The sequence below is a fragment of the Lycium ferocissimum genome, chromosome 10 (assembly GCF_029784015.1).
Source record: "Lycium ferocissimum isolate CSIRO_LF1 chromosome 10, AGI_CSIRO_Lferr_CH_V1, whole genome shotgun sequence".
NCBI classification, from domain to species: Eukaryota; Viridiplantae; Streptophyta; class Magnoliopsida; order Solanales; family Solanaceae; genus Lycium; species Lycium ferocissimum.
This window is the reverse complement of record NC_081351.1, coordinates 10,704,640-10,709,949: the sequence shown is the minus strand read 5'-3', so window position 1 is coordinate 10,709,949 and position 5,310 is coordinate 10,704,640. Positions and strand designations below refer to the sequence as shown.

At 38.0% G+C, this 5,310-nt stretch overlaps 1 pseudogene; it reads left to right on the top strand.

The window, feature by feature from the left end:
* Positions 1-407: 407 nt before the first annotated feature.
* The window catches only part of LOC132034595 (putative late blight resistance protein homolog R1B-16), a 7,115-nt pseudogene continuing 2,212 nt past the window's right edge, over positions 408-5,310 (top strand).

The following is a 5,310-nucleotide window of genomic DNA, read 5'->3' as shown; positions in this document are numbered from 1 at the left end:
TTTTCTTCCAAATATCACTCAGGAACATATCAAACCAAACTTGAGAAACCATAGTCACGTATCAAAATCATAAGTATACGAATCATTATTTCAGACTCAACAGACAAATATATAGTCATACTCGGGGGTCGGAAAAATAGTCATATTGAATTCTTTCAAAAATAGGTCATTAGAACCAAACATAGAAAGTCACGGGACCCACGGACGAGCGTCAACCCAACTCGGGCCCGCCTATGAAAATTAAGGTCATTACTCGTCATGAAATCATTTGCGAAGATATCAAAGCTGTTACGCCTTAGGAAATTTTCCGTACATGTACAGTGAGTAGGCGAGAGAAGGTCATAACGTATGCAATGTTGATCGAGCAAGAAAGGATGTAAGTGGCCCTAATTACGAGTTTCAAGGAAATGCGAGGTGAGGGAAAGGAAGTTATTAAGGGAAAGCGAGAGTCGCATGGTGTATATCGGGCAAGAATTTTGAGCAACGAGTTAACGAGGCGTAAGGATGCCTTAGAGAAGTGGGAAGATGTCCCTAAGATTGGTATTGAAGTGTCAAACAAGTGCCCCGAAAGGTTCCATAAGGATCGGAGATCAAACGAGTCGACGAGAATGAAAACGGAATCAACGAGCATTATACGGTCCAATCTACGGACCGTATAAATGATACCGGCCGTATAATTGGCCGTATAGTTGGCCAAAGGAGGGACCGCCCACCGGACCAAATGTACGCCCACATACGGTCCGTATAAATAGTACGGACCGTATGTTGGTCGGTATAATGGAGGTCGGCCGATTTTGTGGTTTTAAAATAATGATCCCATTTCATTTTTATTACTTCTCCTTTCTCTACACGACTCCATCTCTCTCTAGAACCTTTTCAAACTCTTCCAACACAAGAAAACCAAGGGAATCAAGGATCAACAACATCAAATTCATGAACCCAAGTGGATGAAACCCATCTAGAAAGTCATCTCTCGCAAGAAATCCCCAAAGGATAGAAGCTAGGGTTTTGTTGTTGGAGGAGTATTCTTACTCAAGGCTTGTTCACCATAATCTAAGGTATGTTTCATGACTTTTATATGTTGTTTAGGTGTTGGAAAGCTAAGATGCTTAGATTGTACAAAAACATGGAAAATGGGTTCTTACGAAGATGAATAGTGTCACTATTGAATGGTGGTTAGATGGAAATCATGAGTGTTGATATGATGTGATTATGAATATGTTATAAATGATGTGTAGACCATGAAATGAGTGTAGTACGCAAAATTATGATGATGGGCCAAAAGCCATAAATGTGAGTAATTGGAGGAAATTGGTGGATTTTGCTAAACGTATAAGAATGATGAATGTTGGGTTCTATATCAGTAATTATTGTTGTGAATGTTGGGAGCCGAAATAGAGTAAGGGAAACGTAGTAGAAACAAAGGAGATGCGCCCAATTTTCCTTAGAAGTAGAGGTCCGTTCTTATAAATTCGTAACTAACGACATGAACCCCTCAAGGTATGTGTAAGCGCATTAAAGGAAGAACGAGCAAGCAATAAGGATAGTAAACGTCAAAGGTATGTAAGGCTAATCCTTTCCTTCTAAGGCATGAATCTGTATGCATTTCTCTCTCTATGAGACTCCTATTTCCAAGAAAGTCAAGAGTCCTCGCCCATGAATACTATACGAGATAAGAGGCTACGAGATGGATACGATGATGATAATAGTAAGCTAAAGTCTAGAGAAATCTATAGCCTATGATATGATACTCCTAAGAAGCTAATGATGCTATATATATGAGATCAAATGGTATTGATTCCTATTCTCCCTATACTTGTACTTGTTCAAGGTGAGGCCGAATACGTATGGATGCTCCCATAATGACATCGGGGTCCACGACCTTACGTCCCCCCGAGTAGAGTATGATATCTAAGAGTACCTATGCGTACATTGTGATAAGTATATGAAGTTATGCATATATGATAAGATATGATAGCACTATGTTAAGCCACGATACGCCCGCAAGAATATGAATGATAGTGATGTTAAGTACGATAGAACCATGATATTTATAAGACGATTCATAATCATAAATCTACAAGACGCCCGATAATGAGTATGTGGTATGTATGCACAAATATATGTGTTATGACGATATGAGATATATGTGATATCTTTGTCGAGCCCTCGTGGCCGAATACGATATCTTTGTCGAGCCCTCGTGGCCGAATACGGTATCTTTGTCGAGCCTCGTGGCCGAATACGATATCTTGTCGAGCCCTCGTGGCCGAATACGATATCTTTGTCGAGCTCACGAGGCCGAATACGGATAATGATCAAATGTGTGTAAATAAATGCGACATGATACGGTATATGCATGTGTTATGATGAATGCGAGAATGGTGACTAGTTATGTTAGGTTCGGGATACCGACTATATGAATACGATTATGATACATGTATGATATTTTCATTAGTATGACTATGTTATATGTATGATTATGCCATGTGCATCACGTCCACGTAAGTACGAATGAAATAAGTATATGACATCCATACGAGCACGAAATAGAACATGGAACGTCCCTACGGAAGTGTGTAAGTACTATGAAGAGAATGTCAATGTCTCCCATCTTATGTTATTTCATATATTACCGTTATGTTTCTCCATCATTCTTGCTCATGCTTTACATACTCGGTACAATATTCGTACCGACGTCCTTTCTTCGACGTCGTGTTCATGCCCACGAGTAGACGGGGAGGTGATCGGATCCATAGGAGCTAGCTGATTTGAGAGCACTCCATTTTCGAGGCTTACTGATTACTCTTTTGGTACATATGTTTGTATATTCCTATTTTGGGTATGACGGGGTCCTGTCCCGTCCAGATGTCTAGTACTCTAGCAGAGGCTCGTAGATACGCAGTGTGGGTAGCATGGTCCCATGACTTTCACGTATATGCTTGTATATATTATTTTGATAGCCGAAGGGCTTATGATTATAGAAGCAAATGTATTTCAGAAAATTACGGTTTTATATGATTACGAGCATACAGTATGAGCGATAGCCGATAAGCAGTAAAGTGAGCGGTGTTCGGTGGTTAGCCCCGGATACCCGTCGCGGCCCGTAGTTCGGGTCGTGACAAAAGCGATCCGAGCCCTTTCTTGAAAGTTACGGGCGTTCGTAGTTTCGGATTCGTTTAGGAACAAAATTCTTTTGAAAACAAATTTTTATGCAACTTTAGTAATTTAGTCATACAAAAGACATAAGGACCATAATCCAACTACAATAAAAATAGTGTAAACGGATCGACATTTGAAAGTCGGGACGAAAGTTATATCAAACATCTTTCGAGGACGTCACCCGGAACATATCAAACGTCATAAATATATCAAAGGACCATAGCTTGACCACATTAAGGATGCCAACATCAAGAAGCAAATACGAATCATAAACATGTTAGGATTTTAAGAATGGAATTACCCCCGAAGCTCATAACATATCATAGCTTAGCCATATCTAAGACATGCCAAAAGAAGGAAGGTAAGCTTTACATACCTCGGTCGCTCCCTAAGCTAACCCAACTCAAGTCTCGGCTCTCCAAGGTCTACATAATGTCAATAGATATCGAACATTAGTTGAAGACATTTAGGAATTCAATTCCAAACGAACATTAAATTCTACGAAAATTTCGAAGATTTCCGTGTAAATACACCAACCACGAGATTTCAACTCTACTAAATTCATCAACAACAACACCAACAACCAAACTAGCAACATTAATATTCAATTCCAACGCATTCCAACATTGATGACTCCATTCTACATGATTCGACGATATTCATGTATATTCAATTCAACTTCATATATTCACATTAATATCAACGATCACAAGTTCACGTACTAATCCAAACCATTTAAACAAGATTCAAGAATGCTTCCAACAATCTACAAAAAATAGCCAAATCGGCCCATTCACTACATATGAAACCGAAACTTTCAAATGCCGCAAGAACAACAACAATACATTTCTTTCTTCCAAATTCATCCACCACTCCAATAATCCACACGTTCCCAACATTATTTCCATAATTATAGAAACTACATTAAAATTCCATAAGCTTCTAAAAACAGCCCATGACAATTACAACCTCAACTTGAGCCATTAAACTCTCATTAGCATCATAGAATCCACAACACACAACAACCAAAATACGAAATAAAATTAGTTCATTCTTTGACACACAAACGAGTCCATTTTCGGCCAGCTTCTTCAACATACATCATTCCATGAGTTCCATTCATTTTCTACACATTATAACAACACACAAACATGCTACATACAATTAATTCGCCATTTCTACACAACACACACAACACACGGCCAAACTTCAATATTCACGGCTCAACTTTAACATCCATATTTTCATGAATTTCATTCATTTTTGCACACTACAACACATATAAACCATCCATAACACATAAAATACGATTAAAACTCACCTTTCTTCTTCAACTTTACAACTTGCCTAAGGTGGTGAATAATGAAAACGAGTGGTCCATCGCTTCAAACAACACTTCCACGTTAATAAGCACCCTTCAATTAGTAGGTTTGCTTGAAGAAAATATTTTTTTTTGCTCAAGATTTTTGGTCTTCATTTTTTTTTCTATGGGCCATTTTCTCCTTCTCCATTTTTCTCCATTTTTCTTGAAGTTTCTAGGAGATGAAAATGATGAAGATGACTTAAGTTAGTCATCTTGTGCTCCATATATAATTTGCACAAGTGGCCCTATGGCCCACATCTCACACATGGCCACATATGGCCATTTTCATGAATTTAAGTTTCCATAATTTCACCTCTATTTTAATTTTCATGAAATGCTCAACTCTCCATAATTCACTTTTAACCCCAAATTTTTTCTTATTTCAAATTTACTCTTATTCCAAATATGCAACTTGCGCATTAAAACAAAAAAATCAACAAAACCGAAAATTAAAAGTCTTGTCCATAACTTGTCGCAACCGACTTAGAATATTCCGACGTACAAAGTACGGGGTATAACAGATCATGTATAATTTAAGTAAAGCGTGAGACCATAAATCATAAGTCTGAAAATATTATAATGCGGAATAGTCTGAAAAAACATAATAATAATGAGCCAAAATGGCTAGACGACTTTGAATATCTGACATAACATAACTGACTAGTCTATGAAACCTCTTACATGAATCTGACTACTAAACTGTTTATCGAGACAAGGCCCCCGGCATAACTTAACCGCATAACTGAAATAAACAAAACTAAAGCTAAAGCCCTGAATAGAATAGG